This window comes from Macaca nemestrina, chromosome 4 (genome assembly GCF_043159975.1).
Source record: "Macaca nemestrina isolate mMacNem1 chromosome 4, mMacNem.hap1, whole genome shotgun sequence".
Lineage (NCBI taxonomy): Eukaryota > Metazoa > Chordata > Mammalia > Primates > Cercopithecidae > Macaca > Macaca nemestrina.
Window position 1 is genome coordinate 177,057,039 of NC_092128.1, and position 23,409 is coordinate 177,080,447.

The 23,409-nt window shown below is 43.9% G+C and overlaps 1 pseudogene; it reads left to right on the top strand.

Annotated features, from left to right (window-relative positions):
- Positions 1-22,344: 22,344 nt before the first annotated feature.
- On the top strand, positions 22,345-23,063 carry LOC139362997 (peptidyl-prolyl cis-trans isomerase A pseudogene; annotated as a pseudogene).
- Positions 23,064-23,409: the final 346 nt, after the last annotated feature.

Consider the following 23,409-nt stretch of genomic DNA (forward strand, 5'->3'; position numbering starts at 1 on the left):
GGGCTTCTCCATGTTGCCCAGGCTGGTCTCTAACTCCTAAGACTAAGCTATCCACCTGCCTTGGCCTCCCAAAGTACTGGGATTACAGGCATGCACCATGACTCCCAGCCCTTCAGCACTTTACAGCTCACACTTCATTATGTTTTTGCATTCACTGTTGTGGTTAAAAAGCATGAAGTTCACTTTTAAAGTGACTTTAAAAAAGTATGATGTTCACAAAGGAAAAAAGTTATTTTTCCTTTGTAGGTGTTATGCTCCTTCTGAGAGTTTTCAAAATTTTCTCTTTGTGTTTGGTATTTCCAAATTAATTAATTAATTATTTCCATGATTCTGCATGGTATTGCTAAATTTGATTCTAGTGTGCTTAGATGTGGAATTTTCTTCTCTTTCCTTTTGATGTTCTATGCACTCTTTTAAAAAATTTGAATATAATCATCTTTAATGCTTGGAAATGTATCTCCTTGAATTCTTCATCTATTTTCTTCTCTTTATTTCTATTTTTTTTTTTTCTATTCTGTGACTCCTATTGTCTGGATGCTGGTAGTTTTACTTTCATTCTTTAAGTCTCTTAACTTTTCTTTTATATTTTCTACATTTGAATTTTCCCCTGCTTGCTTTCTGGAGAGTTCTTCAATCTGATTTTCCAATTCACTAATTCATTCTTTAGCTGTATCCATTCAACCATGAAGACAATTTACTGTGCTCTTTATTCCCATTATATAATTTCCATATCTTGTATTTTCTCCCTGTTCTTGTTTTATATTGCTACGTTTGGATGAACAAAGAGAGAGAATGGCCAAGCCTGGGAGAGAACCCCAAATAAGATGCCCCCATTTGGTATCACCCACCAAGCAATACCTGAGGCCAGAGCTTCCTCTTCAGATCCTCAGGCAGAAGCAGCAACAGGAATAGGCATGCACAGTTTATCATCCCCAACTCTGGGACTGGGAGGGCAGGGAATGCAGAGGCTACTCAGCCTTCACTTACGTTCTATAAGGTTTCACTGGAATGGGACTTCTGGGCTGCCCTGATTTCACTCTTGTGTCAGCAGTCTGGGCCACAACTGCCAATTTCTAAAGGCTGAGGAAAGATAGTGATTGTCCCAAGGCAATGATGGAAGAGAAGAGTGGAACTCAAGTTGCTTTTTCTACTGTATCCTCCTAGAGCAGCACCAGCTGGCTCATCCCAGGCTGCAACCCTTACCACTCCTACCACCACACACACACAACAGTTTCTCTTTCAGTGTTCTCACAGTTTTCCCTTTAGTTTCTGAATTTTGTGTTTCCTACCTCAATTAGGTTGACTCTGGGCGAGACGTATAATGGTTTGTGTGACTTCTCCATCTTGGCAAAAATTGGAATCTCAGCAGAGCAACCTTTGTAACCCTGTTGTATTAGACTTCTCCAGAGAAACATAGCAAATAGAATGTGTATATGTTTATAGAAAGATAATTATTATACGGAATTGGCTCGTGAGATTATGGAAGCTGACAAGTCAAAAATCTGCAGGGTAGGCTGGCAGCCTGGAGACCCAGGAGAAGCAATGCTTTAGTTCTAGTTCTAGTTCAAAGGCAGTCTGCAGGAGAACCAGAAGGAGCCAACATTGCAGATGAAGTCCAAAGGCCATCTACTGGAGAATCCTCTCTTGCTCAGGCGAGGCCAGTCTTTTTGTTTTTTATTCAGACCTTCAACTATTTGAAGGAGACCCACCCACGTAATGTAGGGCGATCTACTCAAAGTCTATGGATCTAAATGTTAATCTTATCCAAAACAAACCTCACACTCAGAATGGTGTTTGACCAAATATCTGGGCACCCCATGGCCCAGTCACATCAACACATAAAATTAACCATTACACCTGTTATTCTCAGTATGATTTGAGGACCAGCATTGGCCTCACCTGAGAGCTTGTTAGAAATGCAGAATCTTGGGCCCACTTTTGCCAAGATGCCTACATTGGAATAAGATGTGAATCTTTTCAATTTATTGAGCCAGAGCTTCATATCAGTAAAAATAAGAACCTTGGATTACATAAGAGATTCTCTGATTAATGTCCCTGCGTGATCAGGGACTTCAAACAAAACAAAAAACAATTACATAAAACTGCCTAGGCTAACCCCAGACCAATTAAAACTGAATCCCTAGAACAGGGCCCAGACATCTCTTACAGCGTTTTTTTTTTTTTTTTTTTTTTTTTTTTTTTTTTTTTTTTTTTTAATCTATGCTGGTGAATCTATTACCCATTGAAGGTGAGAATCTTCAGAGCTGTGCTTCTCAAACTATAATATGCATGCACATCACTTGGAGATCTTGTGAAAATGCAAATTCTGGCTCATGAGGCCTGGGAAGACTGGAGATTGCATTTCCATCACTTCCTGTTTCAGGACCATCGTTGGACTTGGGAGATGCTAGACTGGATGACAGGTGAGATCCTTTGCAGTTCTGAACTGCTCTGATCCCTGAAACCAGGAGAGCTTCACAGGTTTGCCAAGGTGGGTTCCACCCAGAGATACACCTCTTAGTATTTAACAAGGAAATAAGGCTTCCCTCTCTGTGGTTTCCAGCATCTTCTGAACTCCTCAAGTCAAAGAAATCAGATGCCTTCCTGCTGCTGTTACCCACATGGAAAGTAATACTTTGCTCCTATTGAAAGCTTGGCTCTGTGCCCTGTGGCCAGAGTATAAGGTTCTAGAAGACATTAACTGTGTCCTCTGTGGGGATGGGCAGATTGAGAATGGTGATTTGGCATCAGAGTAACCTCAAGTGGTGACTGAAAAAAGTAAATTAATTGCAGACTAAATTTAAGATGGTTGTACCCAAAGCCTAGGCCCAGGCCTGAGCGGCACCCCCAAGAGTCCCCTCCCGTCTCCTCAGCTGGAATAACTTTTTCTCAACTGGTGGCTCTCTTGGCCGTTAGTTTAAAGCTCTGTTGTAATATATGTCACCCTGACTGGAGTTCTAGGTATTTTGTTCCTTCTCTAGATTGAGATCTCTGGGGTGGCCTCTATGACTCTCTGCTTTCCTTCCAGTCCCTTCCACTGCCCATTCCCAGCCGCAACCAGGGCAGACCTTAGAAAATCTAAGGGGTTTTACTCCCCTGCTTGGAGCGCTCCAAGGAGACACTTGATGCTTGGAGTAAAATCTATACTTGTCCCCATCCTATCTGGTCCCTAACGACCCTGCAATGTCATCCTTCACCACTGCCCCTTGTCACTCTGCTCCAGCCACACGGACCTCTCCCCATGCAACAAACCCGCTCCTGCCTCAGGGCCTTCCCAGTTACTATTCTGCTTTTCTTTTTTTCTTTCTTTTTGAGATAGAGTCTTGCTCTGTCACCCAGGCTGGAGTGCAGTGGAGGCTCTCAGCTCACTGGAACCTCCACCTCCAGCGTTCAGGCGATTCTCCTGCCTCAGCCTCCCGAGTAGCTGGGACGACAGGCATGTGCCACTTCACCCAGCTAATTTTTGTATTTTTGGTAGAGATGGGGTTTCACCATGTTGGCCAGGCTGGTCTTGAACTCCTGATCTCAGGTGATCCACCAGTCTTGGCCTCCCAAAGTGCTGGGATTACAGGTGTGAGCCTCTGTGCCAGGCCTCCCAGTTTTCCTTCTGCCAACACACTCTTCCCCAGCTCTTCGTGTAGCTGGCTGCTTCTTATCGCTCATCTCACGGACTCAATGTCACTGCTTCCAAAGGAAGATCACCCTTCTAAGTGGTCTTTCTTAGGCTGAAACGACTGTATCCCCCATAACTTATTTTAATGTTTTCAGAGCATTTATGATTATTAGAATCTCTTACATATTGGTGTTTTCTGATTTATTCTCTCTCCCCTTGTCCTCACCCCTTACCACTAAATTGTAAACTGTCCAAGTGATTCTATGGCCTCTTAGTGTCACCTTAGTATCTCCAGTGCCCAGAGCTTTGACCTGCAGCAGCAGGAGGTCCTTGATTATTAATTGGATTAATCTTGAATTTTCCACTGCACTTAGTTCGTTCATTTAACAAAGGATGTTTTTCCTCCAACCAAAATATGGGTGGCAATTTTGGGTGTCCTCTGGAAAAACTAATTCATGGAGAAACTTACAAAAACAAGGTACATTTGACAGAAATAGCACGGGACTCAGTCAGACTCTAGTTTGCTTTGGTAAGGGTAAATGTGGGGTCCTGGGCTGTGAAATGTTTGCCAGTCAGATTTGAGGAACTCATAAAAAAGTTCAGAATGAGCTTTTGCTCCTGCCCCCTGCTCTACATTCCTCTTGGGTGCCCAGTGGTAAGCTGGCAGAAAGCAGCAGCTGAGGGCATGGGAAGGATGTGCTGGTCCTGGATCTCTGCCTTGCCCCCACATCCTAATACCACTGGGAAGATAGAAGCTCTCAGCACCTGGCCCAGGTTTCCACTAAACCCTGGCAAAGCAACCCAGATGTGGGATGCCAGAGCTGCCACACAGGGAGGCAAAGATACCTTCAGTGCAGGAGGTTGCTGCTGTTAGGGGTGTAGAAGTGAGCCAGGGGCCAGCAGCAGATTGTGCCAGGGGTGGCTGGGCATGGGCTGTGCTTCCACCGAGCCTCAAGCCATCCTCCGAGCTCGCTAGTCAGACTTGACTACTCTTCCAGATCTGCATGATTCAACCCAACACAGCTGGCAAAGTGGAGGGGCAATATGATGTTTCTCTCGTACTAATGTAGCTTCACAGCCTCTTGGGGTGGTCCATGGGCCCCTCCAGGTGGCCTTGGGTGGGTGGAAGGAGGGGCAGAGGTTGGCATCCAGATTGCTCCAGACTGAGTCTACTTTCAAGATCTATTTTGCACTGGAGATGTAAATTTCCACTTAAAAATGCAAAGTGAGCATTAACACAGAGGCATGGCTAAGGTTATTTACTCTGAAAAAGATGCGCAGATATTTTTGTGTCTGGTGGGAAAGGAGAGAGTGTCAAAGGATGGACAAAGGCCACCTCTGTGTGAAGGTGGCTTTTGTGATTTTGGCTTCACCAAAAGGTCCTGGAGATGGAGTGACTTGGATTCTGATTATGAGGGTGTCTGCTCTGTACCGTTCTTCCTCATTCAGTTGAATTTAATTCATCAAGGAGGAATCATGTGCCTGCTCTGTGCCAGGCACTATTAGGTGCTGGGAATGCAGCAAGGAACAAAATGTAGATCAATTCCTGCCCTTTTGGGCCTTATTACCTGGCAGAGGATGTAAACGAGAGCTGCTTCCACAGCCTTGTGATGACAGTGGGATGTGGCCATCCCTTTCTTAGCTAGAACTGGGGATTTGGAGTTCGAAGGCCCAATTGACGTTTCTAGCTCTTCAACTTCCAGCTGTTGGACTTGAGGCCAATTATTTATTTATTTATGTATTTGAGACAAGGTCTTGCTCTGTTGCCCAGGCTGGAGTGCAGTGGTGTGATCACAGCTCACTGCAGTCTTGAACTCCTGGGCTAAGTGACCCTCCCACCTCAGCCTCCCATGTAGCTGGGACTATAGCTGCACACCACCAGGCCTGGCTAATTTTATAATTTGTTATAAAGACAGGAGTCTCTTTATGTTGCCCAGGCTGGTCTCGAACTCCTGAGCTCATACAATCCTCTCACCTCAGCCTCTTGAGTATCTGGGACTATAGACGTGAAGACCGCGCCCAGCTGATTTTTTAATTTTTATTTTTAGTAGAGATGAGGTCTTGCTATGTTGCCCAGGCTGCTCTCCAACTCCTGAGCTCAAGAGATCCTCCCGCCTCAGGCTCCCAAAGTACTGGGATCACAGGTGTGAGCCACTGCACCCAACCTATTTCATTTTTTTAAGCTTTAGTATTTTTCAGTTCTCATGTGAGGAAATGACATCTGCCATGTCCACTTTGTGAGTTTTTAAAAGTGAGAATCCAGTGAGATAATTTACCTGAAAGCTTTTTGTGAGCTCCTAAGGGGACTTTTGAACTGTGATTGGCACTATGATCTCTCACTATCCTCTATAATGTCACGATGCTACTTGTTATCAAAAGCTGACAAAAGCTATAAATGTGCACTCTTCAGCATAGTAGCCACTAGCCACATGCAGCTGAAATGGGGCTAGCTGGAATTGAGATGTGCTGTGAGTGTAAAATACACACTAGATTGTGAATTTAGTAAAAAAAAAAAAAAAACAAAACAAAAAAAAGCAAATCTCTTATATTGAATATATTTTTGATATTTTGGCTTAAATTGAATATATTATTTAAAGTATTTTTTTTTTTGAGACTGGATCTTACTGTGTGGCCTAGGCTGAAGTACAGTGGCATGATCACGGCTCACTGCAGCCACAACCTCCTGGGCTAAAGTGATCCTCCCACCTCAGCCTCCTAGGTAGCCGGGACTACAGGTGTGTGCCACCAAACCTGGCCAAGTTTATTTTTTGTGTGTATTTTTTGTAGAGATGGAGTTTCGCCATGTTGCCCAGGCTGGTCTTGAACTCCCGGGCTCAAGCGATCCTCCCACCTCGGCCTCCCAGAGTGTTGGGATTATACCATGCCCAGCCTAATTTCGTTAATTTTAAATGTGGCTACCAGAGAACTTTAAATTAACTATGTGGCTGACATTATGTATTGACTGAACAGTGCATCTGTAGAGGCTGTCTTTGAAACTTTATTATATACCCAGGAACCATGAACATTCAGGCAGTTTCCAGGGGTATCATGGACTGCTTAAAGTCCCATCCGTGAAACCCTAACATGACGATTTTAAAGGTTACTTTTTATTTACATTCAAAATGTATATAAAGAATGTCCCTGTGAGATTAGATCACTTGAGTGAGAACCATGAGTGTGTTTCGCTACGCAGGAAATGGTTTCATTGTCTTTGTCCTGAAAGCCGCTGTCTGGAAGGTCTGTGCAGCGCTCAGAGTGGGAGAGGCAGACCTCTGAGAGAAATGACTTCGGCATCACGACAACTGTGGTTAGAATGAGAACAGCCTCAAATTTCACTAATGAAGAGATTTTCTGAGTTCCATGTGAACAATGCCACTTCCTTCCCATCCTCGAGTCGTTCCCCTTGTCAAAGAAAAAAGACACAACAAAAAGGGAGAGCCGCCATCCTTTCAGGTCCCTTCGTGTTCCTCGTCTCACTGAATTCACCCCCAAATGCTTTGAAGTATTCTCCATGACTGTTTCATCAGCTGAGGAAAGGAGGCCCAGAATGGCTTAGAAACTTGCTAACTGGTTTAGAAGAAGAACTGAGATTCAAACGCTTTGCAGTGTAAGTCTGCTTCTGCCACACAACCGCTGCCAGGGGAGGAAGGAGAAAGTGAGGAAAGGGGGAAAATTAGCACTCGGGCTTTGTCAGATCTCAGGAGAGGCAGACGCTGGCCAAGCTCCACCGCCTTATCTTTATTTTGTGAGAAGCAAACTGTGGGGTTTGGTTGCAAGAGAAGATCTTACTAGGAACCACTTGCAGGGTGTATTAGTCAGGGGTTTCCAGAGAAACAGAACTAATAGGATCTATCTACCTGTCATCTCTCTCTCTCTCTCCTATCTATCTATCTACCTATCATCTATCTATTCATCATCTATTTATCAACTGTCATCTCTCATCTATAAACTGTCTGCCATCTATTTATTATCTATCTAGCATCTATCTATTAATCATCTATTTATTAACTATCAATCTATCATCTGTCATCCATCAACTATTTATCTGTCTATCCATTCTCTCTCTCTCTCTCTGTCAATCAATCAATCGTGAGAATTGGCTCACATGATTATGGAGGCTGAGAAGTCCCAAAATCTGATCTACTATCTGAAAGCTGGAGACCCAGGAGAGCTGGCGGTGTAATTCAGTCCTGGGAATGGAGGTGGTGGGAAGATGCTGGTGTCAGTTCCAGACTCTAAAGGCTCGAGAACCAGGAGCTGCAAAGTTCAAGGGCAGGAGAAAATGAATGTCCCAGTTGAAGATGAGAAAATAGATTCACCCTTCTTCTGCTATTGTGTTCTATTCAGGCCGGCAGTGGATGGGATGAGGCCTGCCCACACTGCTGGGGGCTATCTTGTTTGCCCAGCTGACCAATTCAAATGCTAATCTTTTCCAGAAACACCCTCATAGACACACCCAGGAATAATCTTTTACCAGCTATCTGGGCATCCCTTAGCCCAGTTAAGTTGACACATTAAAATTAACCATCACATAGGGATTTCCTACCGTTTTGAGGAAGCCATCTTTTCATGGCTTCCTTCCAGAGGAAAATTCCTGCTACGTGCTTGACAGAAAAAAACAAAACCCCAAACAACCAAAAAGACCAATTTGTGGAATGTAGACAATTTGAGTCAGATGTGGTTCCCTGTTTAGAGGAGCCAGTGAGATAAGCCATTTCCATCCATGAAAGATGGGCTTGAAATGTGGTCTACCTTTCAACATGGTGCCACTGAGGGCTTCTGAGCTGGCTGCGATCATCTGATGAAACGCTGTGTTGGCCAACTCATAGAGGAGTTTGCTGGTCTGGCCCCAAGCAGAAGCAGCAGGTCACTGCCCAAATTCTCCAAGTGGGATGACCAGTGGCTATATAAAGGGCAAACAAACAAGAAAGTCTTTCTTTCTGAGAATGTTTCCACTGCAGTTAGGTTAGAAAATGATCCAGGGAAGATATAAACTAGCCCTTTCATTTAGCAAAATAAAATGCCTATCCGCTTGGTAATCTGTGCAGTGGAAGTCAGAGCCAGAGTCTTGTTTTTAAAGATTTTGTTTAATTCACCACCCCCATACCTCCCCTCCCACTGCCTAGCATCAGGCTGGACAAGAAGAAAGGGGACAGTGGCCTGCAGATGCTGCCACATGACATGTCCTTATAGAATAGCTTCTGTGACATTTATATTAAGTAACCACAGGAAAAAAGGTGAGGTGTTGATGACGGAAGTCATCTGTATTTTCCGGTGTTGGGTTCCAGTTTTAATGAATATGGATAATGCACAAAACATCTCATTTTTCAGAGCTGTGTTTTTTCATTAAACACTGCCACTCTGCATGGGAAAGGAACTGGACATTCCTGACACATTATTTGGCAGGTCTCAATCACAAGTGCTTCAATATTGGCTTTCAGAAACCCATTCCAGATTTGGCCCAGATTGTCAAATCTTGTCCAGAGCACCAAGTCAAAAGGTGCCTCTCAGCCCTGGGCAGAATGCCAGGCTCTGAAAAACACTGGCTGGATCTCTGCAGGGACCCTGGCTGAGAAAGGCAAGTGATTTGTTCTTCAAATGACCTTTCCCTCCTTGGAAAAGAGCACCCGGAATAAAAGTGCAAGAGGTGCTCAGATGTCCCCCAAGAGTTTCACACAAGCAAAGGTATTGAGGGGCTTCTGTGTATTGACCAAGTAAGAAACATTTTTCTTGGCTGGGCACGGTGGCTCACACCTGTAATCCCAGCACTTTGGGAGGCCAAGGCGGGTGGACCACCTGAGGTCAGGAGTTCGAGACCAGCCTGGCCAACATGGTGAAACTCCGGTCTCTACTAAAAATACAAAAATTAGGCGGGTGTGGTGGTGGGTGCCTGTAATCCCAGCTACTCAGGAGGCTGAGGCAGGGGAATCAATTGATCCGATCTTGGTTTCAGTGAGCCAAGATCGAGCCACTGCACTCTAGCCTTGGTGACAGAGCAAGACTCCATCTCAAAAACAAAAACAAACGAACAAACAGACAAACAAACAAAAGAAACATTTTTTTCCCTGTGCTAGGATGTCTGCCCTCAAGCAGTGAATCCAACTACTGTAGAACTGGTGGCACCTGTCCAATTAAAAATACAATTGGCTTTAAGGTAAAAACATATTATATTTTAGGGTTGGGGCTGTGTCTTCTCCTGAGTAGTATGTCACCTAGCATTTCTCAAAGCATGGTCTGGAGACCCTCCAACATCAGAATCAGGGGACGTGTTTCAATTACAAATTTCTGACCAAATCACCTACCAAATATGTGGCAGCTAGAGCCAAGAATTGTCATTGTACCAAGCTCCAGGAAATCCTGATATACCCCAAAGTTTGTGAGCCATTAGATGTAAAAAACCCTCCATATATACATACATAAACTTGTTGTTATTGTTTGTTTGTTTTTGAGATGGAGTCTTGCTCTGCCTCCCAGGCTGGAGTGTAATGGCGTTATCTTGGCTCACTGCAACCTCTGCCTCCTGGGTTCAAGCCGTTCTCTTGTCTCAGCCTCCTGAGTAGCTGGGATTACAGCCATGAGCCACCATGCCCAGCTAATTTTTGTATTTTTAGTAGAGATGGGATTTCACCATGTTGGCTAGGCGGGTCTTGAACTCCTAACCTCAAGTGATCTGCCTACCTCAGCCTCCCAAAGTGTTAGGATTATAGGCTTGAGCCACCGCACCTGGCCCCCTTCATGTATTTTAAAGCCATTAAAGCTAATTGTGAAGGACAATAAGATTAGTTTCTTTTGCTCACATCTATGTGAACTTATTTAATTGTGTGTCTGTGGTAGTGAAAGTTTGAACCACAAAAGACAGGGACTACTTTAAGCCTTTGCTTTTGCGGATTGATACGTGTATCTCATCCTTTTGCGATTATGGCTCATTATCTGCCAAGAATAGTATTTCTAAGAAGTTGTTTCTCTGTATCTTCTGGGGAAGAATTTGTCCTTCAATTACATGTGATTGCAACATGTTGATAAAAGCAAAAGAAAAGCAATAAAATCATTTTGTTGAATACCTCATTTCTCTGAAGCCAAACAGTTTTTGAGTGATAAGAAAGCAGTTCAGTGGAACTTACTGTTCAGCATCTTACAGAACAGGATTCATATGTACTTGTGTATTCACATGTGAATTCATGCATACATTATCACCTAAGAGAGTCTGAGTGTCCTGGTCTTCAAAGTATGTGGTTTTCAGAATTTACATTGTACATGAATCTAGAATGACATTTGCTGCCTAAGGACACTGACATTAGATCTACACAGCAAGAGTTGAATAGAGCTTTGTTCGTCTTCTCACAAATTTGGGTGGATCTAAATTGCTTATTTTAGGACAAATTAAACTTCTTAGTTTCAAACTTTATGGTTATCCGGTTAACTTAGGCGAAGTCTGTTACATTAGACAGGAATGAGAACAAATGAGCCACATGCCAAGTGACAAATGGACCATTAACCAAATATTCCTAAATATTCCAAATATTCCTAAATCACTACAAAACACTTCTCTAAACTCCCCGAAACTGTTCCATCCAGGAACAATATAAAGTCGATAGGACCCCATGAAGATGCCAGTGCTAAACCAAAGTCAACATGTTTCTTCTTATGAACAATGGAATCTTTTATCCTTAACGGAGTCTCTTTTTAGTCTGCCTGGTAAATCTAGAAACACCAGCGTGACCCCACCGAGGCATCGTAGTAACCAAAGGAAAATGTTGCTTCCCTTTTGAAAGTGCTTTCAAAATGTGTGTGTGTGTGTGTGTGTGTGTGTGTAGGGGAATTTTATGACCATAGAGAGTTTAAAAGTGTGTAGCCAACATTTTGTTAGTTTTAGAGAAGATACATCTATTGATTTTGCTGTGGTTGTTGGGCCAGAAGTTCATTTAGAGTCCAGCTATGCCTCTAGATCATTCTCCCAGGTCCTCTTACAACTTCCTGGCTCAATCATAGTGGTAGGGTCCACCTTGTTCAACTCCCATGTTTCTAAGAAGCATTAACTGCTATGACATGAAATCAGGAAGACAAAAGCAAAGTGCTTTCAAAATTGTGTGTGTGTGTGTGTGTGTGTGTGTGTGTGTGTGTAGGGGAATGAAAAAAAATCTGGTCTTAAGACATTGCAGAGGCAGGGTGTGGTGGCTCACACCTGTAATCTCAGCACTTTGGGAGGCCGTGGTGGGCAGATCACCTGAGGTCAGGAGTTCAAGACCAGCCTGGCAAAATGGTGAAACCCCATCTCTACAAAAATACAAAAATTAGCTGGGCGTGGTGGCGGGTGCCTGTAATCCCAGCTACTTGGGAGACTGAGGCAGGAGAATCGCTTGAACCCAGGAGGTGGAGGTTGCAGTGAGCCGAGATTGTGACATTGCACTCCAGCCTGGGAGACAGAGCAAGACTCTGTCTCAAAAATAAATAAATAAATAAATAAATAAATAAATAAATAAATAAAAAATAAAAGACATGCAGGGTTTAACAAGGAAATTGAAATCTACTCTAAGTATTTTAAAAGAGGGTATTAAAAAACACTCTGCCCTGTCTCAGGAAAAACAGAGGGTATGTAATTTAATTTATTTATTTAGAGATAGGGTCTTCCTCTGTCCTCCAGGTTGGAGTGCAGTGGCACATCACAGCTCACTGCAGCCTTAAAGTCCTGGGTTCAGGCACTCCTCCTGCCTTAGCCTCCAGAGTAGCTGGGATTACAGACATGCACCACCAAACGTGGCTAATTTTTATTTATTTATTTATTTATTTATTTATTTATTTATTTATTTATTTTAAGGAGAATCTCGCTATGTTGCCCAGCCTGGTCTTGAACTCCTGGGCTCAAGTGATCCTTCCACCTCGGCCTCCCAAAATGTTGAGGTTACAGGCATGAACCACCGCTCTGGCCAACAGACGGTATTTATGTAACTGCCCAAGGGGTTCCCCTTGCCAGCTGCCTAGACAGAGCCTATTTATTAAGACAGGAGAATTGCAATAGAGAAAGAGTGATTCACGCAGAGCTGGGTACGTGGGAGACCAGAGTTTTTATATTACTGAAATCAGTCTCTCCAAGCATTCGGGGAGCAGAGCTTTTAAGGACAACTTGGTGAGTTGGGGCGCGGGAGGCCAATGAGCCAGGAGTGCTGATTGGTCAGAGATGAAATCATAGGGAGTCAAAGCTGTCGTCTTTCACTGAGTCAGTTCCTGGGCAGGGGCCACATGATCAGATGAGCCAGTTTATCCATCTGGGTGGAGCCAGCTGATCCAACAAGTGCAGGGTCTGCAAAATATCTCAAGCACTGATCTTTGGAGTGGTTTAGGGAGAGTGAGAATCTTGTAATCTCCAGCTACATGACTCCTAAACCATATTTTCTAATCTTGTGGCTAAGGTTAGTCCTACAAAGGCAGTCTAGTCCCCACACAAGGAGGAGGTCTGCTTTGAGAAAGGGCTGTTATCTTTGTTTTAAACTATAAACTGAGTTTCTCCCAAAGTTCGTTCAGTCTACACCCAAGAATGAACAAGGACAGCTTGGAGGTTAGAAGCAAGATGGAACTGATTAAGTTAGATCTCTTTCCCTGTCTCGGTCATAATTTTGCAAAGGCGTTTCATTTACTATGAAGAATTGGTTCAGTGGGTGATAAAAACTCTGAGAGGCCAAACAAAGGGCAGTGGAGGAACCCAGAAGTTGCTATCAGCAGGAAGCCACTGTGTTTCTAGGCTTGGGAGTCAAAAGGAGGGGAGGTTGCCAGAGCCAGGAGCTGGGTTACTCAGTACCCACGGCGGGCATGTCTGGGAAGAACTGGAGTCATGTGGGATTTGCAGGAGTGGCTGAGATGCCTGGTGAGGTGGAGAGAGAAGGGGAGAGATCCTCTGGCTTTTCCCTTCTTCCCACTCTTAATCTCCTGCCAAGCCCCGCTTAGCCAAACTCACCTGGAAGCCAGGAAAACACCATATGCCTGGATCAACCCCACTGGCCAGCACAGGGGAAGAAGTACTGGATCTGACTGGCTCAGTGATCTATAAGGAATACATCAGGACCAACTCCTGGCTGACGAAGGTAGGAGTCATTGAACTAGGGGAACTCCGGCCGTCACCTCACGCACCTACTTTATGGCATCTTTTCATCTGAACCATTTTGTTGCTTGACGGTGATGATCCATGACCTTTAAAACACAGATAAATCACTGGGTGTAGTGGCACGTGCCTGTGGCCCCAGATACTTGGGAGGCTGAGGTGGGAGGATCCCTTGAGCCCAGGAATTGGAGGCTGCCGTGAACTGTGATTATGCCACTGTACTCCAGGCTGGGTGACAGAGGAAGACCTTGTCTCCAAAAAATAGTAATAATAAATAAATTATAAAAAATTTAAAAATTAAAAATTGAAAGTTAAAAAAAAAAACCACAGAAAAGTCACAGGCAGACCTTTATCAGAAACCACCATGCTTGACTACCTGGGGCAGTGCTGTGGTCCTGGCAGGGGTTAGAAATGGAACTGGATGACCTTTGACAGCCACTAAGAGGCCCACACCTTTTGTTAATTCTCCTCTAGGATGTTCTTGCGAAACTGAGTTGGAGACTCTTCGTGAACTCATATCGGTTCTTCTCAAGGAAGAGCCTCTGCCTATGGAGAGCTGTACTAAGCTATACTCTTAAGAGGATATAATGACCTAATATAGGGAAGAAAATATAGTATTTATTATTAGAATAACAATCTATCTATAAAATACATTTGTTATGGAAACACAGCTCATGTTGAGAACTGTAAATAGCTTTGTTTTCCATTTTCTATACTGCCTCCCCCGCAAATACAGACAGTAATCAATCTGGAATGTCACTTACTTAATGGCATGATCTGGCCTTTTAAAAAAAAGAATAAAAATATAAAATAAAAAATAAAAATTTAAATTTCAAAGCAGTTTTCGATTTATAGAAAAATTGCAAGCATAGTACAGAGAGTTCCCATAGGCCTCACGTCCACTGTTTCCTGTTTTTAACAACTTATGTAAATACAGTACATTTGTCACAATTAATGAGCCAGATATAATATTATTAACTAAAGTCTACACTTCATTCGTATTTTCTTCAGGTTTTCCTAATGTCCTTTATGTACTGTTTTCTGTTCTAGGATCCCACTGGGGATACTACATTACATTTAATCATGCCTCTTTAGGCTCCTCTTGGTTGTAACAGTTTCTCAGACTTTCTTGGTCTTTGGTGACCTTGACAGTTCCGAGGAACACTGGTCACCTATTTGTTAGAATGAGGAGTTGAGATTTGTCTGATGTTTTTCTCTTGATTACACTGGGGTTATGGAGTTATGGGAAGACCAGAGGCGTGAAGTGTCGTTTTCAGTAAATCATGTCAAGGATACATATCACCTACAAGATTCATCACTGTTGATGTTGACCTTGATGACCTGGCTGAGATAGTGCCCGTCAGACTTCTCTAGTGCAAAGCTCCTCTTCCTCCACCCCTTCCATGCTGTGTTCTTTGGAAAAAAGTCTTTTTTCTTTTTCTTTTCTTTTTTTTTTTTTCTTGAGACAGAGTCTTGCTCTGTCACCCAGACCGGAGTGCAGTGGTGTGATCTTGGTTCACTGCAACCTCCGCCTGCTGGGTTCAAGCGATTCTGCTGCCTCAGCCTCCTGAGTAACTGGGATTACAGGTACCCGCCACCACGCCCGGCTAATTTTATATTTTTAGTAGAGACAGGGTTTCACCATGTTGGTCAGGCTGGTCTCGAACTCCTGACCTCAGGTGATCCACCCGCCTTGGCCTCCCAAAGTCCTGGGATTACAGGGATGAGCCACTGCACCCGGCCTTCTTTTTTTCTTTTTGAGACAGTTTCACTCTTGTCACCCAGGACAGAGTGCGGTGACATGATCTCAGCTCACTGCAACTTCCACCCACCCCAGGTCCAAGCGATTCTCCTGCCTCAGCCTCCCGAGTAGCTGGGACTATAGGCATGCACCACCGCATCCAGCTAATTTTTGTATTTTTAGTAGAGATGGGGTTTTGCCATGTTGGCCAGGCTGGTCTTGAACTCCTGACCTCAAGTGATCCACCTGCCTTGGCCTCCCAAAGTGGGATTACAGGCATGAGCCACTGAGCAAGTCCTGATAAATTTCAATAATTTGACTGTTCTGGTGGATGAAGGCCTTGGATATTTCTCCTTGTAGGGGGAATCAGTTGTTCTGAAGAAGTTTGGTGTTTGCCTTAAGATGGTAAGTAGAAGCTTCTCTGTGACAACCGCATTTTATACCCATGAAAACATTCCAGGAATATTAATCACGTGGCTCTTGTAGTCTTAAAAAGTCTGTATTGCTTCAGCAATTTTGTCAAGGGGGTTGTAGGAAAAAAAGGGAGCGGTGGCAGAGTGTCAATTTTCTTTAGGGTGGCAATAAGCTCAGCTAAGATTGCATATTTCTCAGACTCCTTGTAGCCAGGGGAGATCTTTGGCAATTCTGGCTAATGAGAAGTAAGCAGATGTTACCGTGTGGGGCTTCCAGGAAAACTCTTTAAAAGAAGACAGAAAAAAAAATGTTGGGATCGGGGAATAAATTGGCATGCACCTTTTTTCATCTGTTGTTCCATTTCTTCTCCCTGGAATGCTGATGCAATGCTGGAGGTAGAATTGCCCTTTTGTAGTCACATGGTGACTGTGAGCATGAAGGCACAAACTAAGCAGGGAATCAAATAGCTCGAAGAAACATCAGTTGTAGACAGGGTTGTGCAGCTGCTATACCAATCCTGAATGGCTTACCACGGCAGCCCTTTACACGAGAAAAGCAAAGCCCCTAATTTGTGTAAGTTAATATTTTGGGAGTGTCTGTTACTTGCAGTCCAACCCAACATCTAACTGAATCAGAGGTATTTTCAGTCTACACTAGTGGTTGAGAGTATGGACTTTGAGGTCTGACAGACCTACTGATATGTTGAGCTATGTGTCCTTGGACAGACTGCCTCACATTTCTCAACTTCAGATGCTTCATTTGTAAGATGGGATCAACAACAGTACCACTGGGTTGTTTTAAGGCTAAGTTGATATATTTTAAGAGCTAGTTAGCTCAGTACCTGACACATACCAACAACTGACTAGATGGTAGAGCAAAACTGAAATTGCCTTCCAGTACAGATAGAGGGTGCACAGTTATGTACATGAAGTTTTAAAACTAGGGCACAGGCAGCGTGTCGTGGCTTGCGCCTGGTAATCCCAGCACTTTGGGAGGCCGAGGCAGGAGGATCACTTGAGGTCAGGAGTTTGAGACCAGCCTGGGCAACATGGTGAAACCTTATCTCTACTAAAAACACAAAAATACCTGGACGTGGTGGTGGGAGCCTCTAATCCCAGCTACTCAGGAGGCTGAGGTAGGAGAATTGCTTGAACCGGGAAGGCAGAGGTTGCGGTGAGCCGAGATCGTGCCACTGCACTCCAGCCTTGGTGACAGAGTGAGATCCTGTCTCAAAAAGCAAAAACAAAACTAGGGCATGATTTGGCAGCACTGTGTCTTGGACACTGAATTTTATACAGCTGCTGGACTTCATTATCATGTGAAAAATCAGGGTCATCTGATGCTAAGTGGATCTGGCCAGGCCTACTCTCAGACTGGTACTCCCTCTCTCTGCCCCTTCTAGGGGCCTATGGCCACAGATCATTTTAGGAAAACTACCCCACTCAACATATAGCCCCTTGCTGGCTAAGGAGAACTAGGCAGTTATGCAGAGCGAACAGGCTGTAATGCATGTTCCAAGGCCAACCCTTGACTCGGCTGGTTGCACCCAAAATGGACATCCAACCCAAAGGGCCCATTTTTTAGGCTGGCCAGAGGCTGACCAAGGGTCCTAGTAGGAAAATTTCTTACCTCTGAGATGGCTGTTTCAAATGTTCTCATCTCTCCTTAGAACTCCTTCCCTTCCTCATTCCCATCTGATGATGTTGCTTCTCATTGACTGTAGTGAGAAAATAGAAGCAATTGGAGGAGAACTGATTTATTCTCCCAGAACTGAATCTCTGCCCCTTGGCCCTGCCTTCCTTCCTGTTCCCAGGGATGAACTGGACCTGCTCCTTGCAGAGGAGAGCACCTCACCAGGGCACTGGGGCCGTATCCTCTTGCCACTCTGGAAAACCACTTCTCTCTCTCCTATATCATGACATCCAACTGTACCTTTCTTCTGGATCATTCTCTATGCAATTGAGCTCTAACCTCTTCATCTTAACAACACAACAACCTTCTCCCTTGAGCCTGAGCCCCTCCCTGCTCCCTCCTCACTGCTGTGCTTCCCTTTATAGCCACGCACCTGGCCTGTCCTCACTGTTCTGAAAGTGCACTCATCAAGGTCACCAGTGACTCCTTTGTTGTCAAACCCAATGACCAGTTCTGAGTCCCTGGTTTACCCAAACTTCAGCAGCATTTCACCCAAATGATTACTCCCCTTTTGAAAAACTGTCTCCACTTGCTCTCTTCAGTGTGAGAAACAGACAATAACAAATATCAATACCTTTATAACATAATGTTACTTCGTTATGGGCTTTCACTTGAGGATTTACTCATTCTCTGTCTACATTTTTGTCTCTCTTGGGTAGTGCCCATTTCCCTGAGGAAACTATCACTTCAATAACTGGTGGTAGCATCTCTCTTTAAACTGGTGAACCACTTGTAGAAATGTATTTCAGAAGGGAACTAAGCCTTCCAGTTTTAGGGCAGTTTCTTCCAAAATCATTGAAGTTGCTTTCTTACTCAATCCTGGCTACAGGTTTGAATTGTGCAACAAAATGTATTCCCCAACAGACTACTGTACAAATTTTGCTCTCCATTGGGAGGTGAACTTTTTTTCCCCGTCAAAGTTACTTAACTTAAAAAAAATGGGATTTGATGTATTTCTCTTTCAAAATCAGATAAAGCCATCAATTTTATGTACATTTGGCCAATTCTCAAGAGTAGGACAGGGATATCCTAGAGAGGAAGCATTCTCTGCTCAGTAAGGCATGTTTTCTATTTTTGGTTGTGGGGTACAATTGGTGATAGCTTTTCTTTTGTATTAATCAACTCAGATTGCCGTAACAAGATACTATAGATTGTGTGGCTAAACCAACAGATGTGCATTTTTCACAGTTCTGGAGGCAGGAAGGTGAAGGTGTCAGCTGACTGGCTTCCAAGTAAGGGCTCTCTTCCTGGCTTGCAGATGGCCACCTTCTTGCTATGTCCTCACATGGCTTTTCCTTAGTTTGTGCATATAGCAGGGCTGGGGTGGGAGTTGGGAGTGAGGGAAAGAGAGAGGAATTTCTCTTCCTCCTCTTATTTTTTTTTTTTTTTTTTGAGACGGAGTCTCGCTCTGTTGCCCAGGCTGGAGTGCAGTGGCCGGATCTCAGCTCACTGCAAGCTCTGCCTCCCGGGTTCACGCCATTCTCCTGCCTCAGCCTCCCCAGTAGCTGGGACTACAGGCGCCCGCCACCTCGCCCGGCTAGTTTTTTGTATTTTTTAGTAGAGACGGGGTTTCACCGTGTCAGCCAGGATGGTCTCGATCTCCTGACCTCGTGATCCGCCCGTCTCGGCCTCCCAAAGTGCTGGGATTACAGGCTTGAGCCACCGCGCCCGGCCTCTTCCTCCTCTTATAAGGCAACCAATTCTATTGGGTTAGGGCCCCACCCTTCTGACCTCATTTAACCTTAATTATCTCCTAAACGCCCTATCTCCAAATACAATCTCACTGTGGGGGTTGAGGCTTCAACATATAAATTTTTTTTTTGTTTTTTTTTGTTTTTTTTTGTTTTTTTTTTTTTTGAGACGGAGTCTCGCTCTGTTGCCCAGGCTGGAGTGCAGTGGCGCAATCTTGGCTCACTGCAAGCTCCGCCTCCCGGGTTCACGCCATTCTCCTGCCTCAGCCTCCCGAGTAGCTGGGACTACAGGCGCCCGCCCCTGCGCCCGGCTAATTTTTTCTATTTTTAGTAGAGACGGGGTTTCACCATGGTCTCGATCTCCTGACCTTGTGATCCGCCCACCTCGGCCTCCCAAAGTGCTGGGATTACAGGCGTGAGCCACAACATATAAGTTTTGAGGACAACACAATCCAGTCCCTCTCCCGGGACCCTGAGAACCATCCCATGTGACCTGCTACTGTGAAAGTTTTGTAAACTGACTTACCAAATATTGTTCAATCTGGTTTTGAGACCATGATGAACATGCTTCCATGTGGGAAGATCCCAAACTCTATTCTTTAGTTTCAAGTCCTTGCACACAGGAGGAAAAAGTCGTGTGCATTGTGCAGCAGTTAGTAGTTTTTCTGAATATTCCATATGGTAATAATAGCTTTTCTTAAAAGGCACCAGACACCCTGCTACACCTTTTGTATCTCTAAGCACTTTGTATTATCTTTTAATCCTTGTCACGACCTTGTGATGAATGAAACAGTTATTATTATTCCCAGTTTATGGATGAGGAAACTCAGGTTTAGATAAGCTAGGTAACTTGCTCAAGAGGACACAACTAGGAAATGACTAAGTTCAGGTTTGAACCCAGCACTGTGTAATTCCAAGGTATTCTCCTAACCACACTCCATGTCTCCCAGTTGTTGATGAAACGTATACTTCCAAATACTTCATTCCACAATCATCAGGAATGATGGTTCAGCTTAATGCTTTAAAATTAACTTCTGGCTGAGAAGTTAATTCAGTTTGGTTTCGTTCTTGCTTTTATTCAGATTTATCTTATTCATTTATTTTGGTTAGTAACCATTGAGGCAAAGGGATATCGCTCGGAAAAGCCACTCCTAACTTAAAACATTTTGCTTTTATTAGATGTCAAAAAGGTTTTTGGCAAAAGATGCTTCTAAAAAAAATAGTGGAGAATGGTAATGGTGCCATTTCCCATTCTGTAATTTATTTTAATGACTGTCTTCTCTCATCTGGGTCGAGAGTGTCCTAAGACAATTTTATGGGTTTTTTAAATTAAAAATTTTGCTCACTTTTCAGAAACCAAAAGAGAAAACTATCACAGAAAATATTTTTCTCTTCTGTTTGTTCTGTGTTGCAAGTAATATGTTTTTATCATGATTAAAGTCATTTTTTTTTTAAGAAGTCCTGATGTTTGAACCATCCGAATTGGAAGAGTGGAAAGGAATTGAAGTGTTTCTCCCTCCTTCTAGAAAGTTAAGGGTAGCAGAATTTGAACACCACAAGCCTTAGAGAGAAGTGACAGAGATGAGGACAGATGACCTAATTGGTTATTCCTAGTTTTTAGAATTAGGGGGCTTATCACTGTTTTCCTAAATGTTTATACCTATAGGAGAATTTTCCAGCTTCCAGGGAATACATTTTTTTTTTTTTTCTTGAGAGAGATAAGTGTGTTTACTCTCTTCAGTATCTATTCAGCTGCAAAGAAGTATTGCAGGGCAGAAGCAAACTCTTCAGTACAAAGCAGCTCATTTCAAAGCATCCAGGCTTACTTCTGCTGTCTGTGCCTATTCATCCTATAAACTGCTCTTCATCAAAATAGTTAACTCTCCCCTGTTCTTCCCCCACCCACTCTTGAGAACGAGGGGATGGCAGGAAACCATCAATACAAAAATCTATGTGGCAACAACAACCATTTGGCCTGTTGAGAGGTGCTTATGCAGAAAGAAACACAAGAAAACAAAGAGGAAGAGTGTGTGAACTTCTGACCCTCTTTGCCACATGCCATTTGGTGGGTGGGTGGCATGAGCAAGCGTCCTGCAATGGGTGTTTTCATGGGACCAAGTGACAAAGAGCCAAAGAGGGTGAGAACTCATGAGTAGCAAGTGGAAAACTACCAAGAGCTGTCCCGTTACTCCTGCAACAAACTTCACCTCGCTCAGGGAGGGTAGCTGAGGCTCACTTCTCCAAATTCTGCAGGACCCAGGCACTCTGATGGGGCCAGCTCTTCGCCGCATAGGAGAGCTTTTCTTCAACAGTGAAGTTTTGTGCCCCGCTCCCTTTTTGGCCCCTGTTGCCCAAGTGGAGTGACACTTTGTCAAATGGAGCAGGCAATGAATAGAGGATATTAATGATTGCTAACTGACTCCCATCTGCTGTTCTGCCTGCAGCTTTTATGAAACCCACATTTTAAAATTAACACATGGAAAAGACAATCTTAGCTCAAAAGTGTCAGATAGGAAAGGAATTCAATCGAAACCCTCTCCGTAGTTGTCTGAGTGAGTCTGCTAAATGTGGACTTGCAGGAGGGCAAGAAATGTTCTGAAAGCTAGTGTGAGAACACAGGCCAGCCTGTGCAATGGCTCCATCAAGGAATTCCAGAAGGTTTTACCTTTGGATTTACACGTTGGATTTAGCATTTGGTGGAAGTTTTCTGGGGAGATGAGAATATGATAACTCAGGGAGGAACAGTGAAAATTGGCTGAGGATGGCTAATACCCTGAGGTTAGTGGTTTGTGTTTTCTCAGAACATGCAGGAAGGCAGGGGGCTTTTCTAGAAAGCACTCTGGGTCTGAAGATGTGAGAGCTGTGATTGAGCTGGGTTTAGCCCTTATTGTGACACCCTGGGCAAGAAACTGAACTCTTCTGAGTGTCTGTTAAAAGGTGACAATAAGACCTGCATCTCTCAAACTAGACAGTGGGTGAGAAAGTGATTTGTAACACAGGACATTACCATAAATACTACATAAATTTTTTTATATAAAATAACTTGTAAATAATGTAAGTTGTCAAGGCATTCAGTTGTTCAAGAAACATATATCGGCTTTGCAGACGCTGCCGCCGAGGAAAGTCCTGTACTACTAGCCATGGTCAACCCTACCGTGTTCTTCGACATTGCCGTCGACGGCGAGCCTTTGGGCCGCGTCTCCTTCGAGCTGTTTGCAGACAAGGTTCCAAAGACAGCAGAAAATTTTCGTGCTCTGAGCACTGGAGAGAAAGCATTTGGTTATAAGGGTTCCTGCTTTCACAGAATTATTCCAGGGTTTATGTGTCAGGGTGGTGACTTCACACGCCATAATGGCACTGGTGGCAAGTCCATCGATGGGGAGAAATTTGAAGATGAGAACTTCATCCTAAAGCATACAGGTCCTGGCATCTTGTCCATGGCAAATGCTGGACCCAACACAAATGGTTCCCAGTTTTTCATCTGCACTGCCAAGACTGAGTGGTTGGATGGCAAGCATGTGGTCTTTGGCAAAGTGAAAGAAGGCATGAATATTGTGGAGGCCATGGAGCGCTTTGGGTCCAGGAATGGCAAGACCAGCAAGAAGATCACCATTGCTGACTGTGGACAACTCGAATAAGTTTGACTTGTGTTTTATCTTAACCACCAGACCATTCCTTCTGTAGCTCAGGAGAGCACCCCTCCACCCCATTTGCTCGCAGTATCCTAGAATCTTTGTGCTCTCGCTGCAGTTCCCTTTGGGTTCCATGTTTTCCTTGTTCTCTCCCATGCCTAGCTGGATTGCAGAGTTAAGTTTATGATTATGAAATAAAAACTAAGTAACAAAAAAAAAAAAAAAAGAAACATATATCTACAAGGGGCTGTCGATATACAATCAATAACAGACTCGGTCTCTGTCCTCACAAAGTTTACAGTTGACACACGTAAACATAAAAGTCCTTTAAAGTGTGGTAAGTGCTGTGATGGGTGAATACAAGCTTCATAGAAGTTTATAAAGATGACACTTGCCCTGGTCTTGGAAAATTTCCAGGAGGCTTCCGGGAGGGAGTGGTATTCAAGCCAAGCTTAAATGCCATCTCCTCAGTGAGGACTCTCACGCCCTGCTTAGTTAATTAACCCCCTGCCCTCCTGTTTTATCTTTTTTAA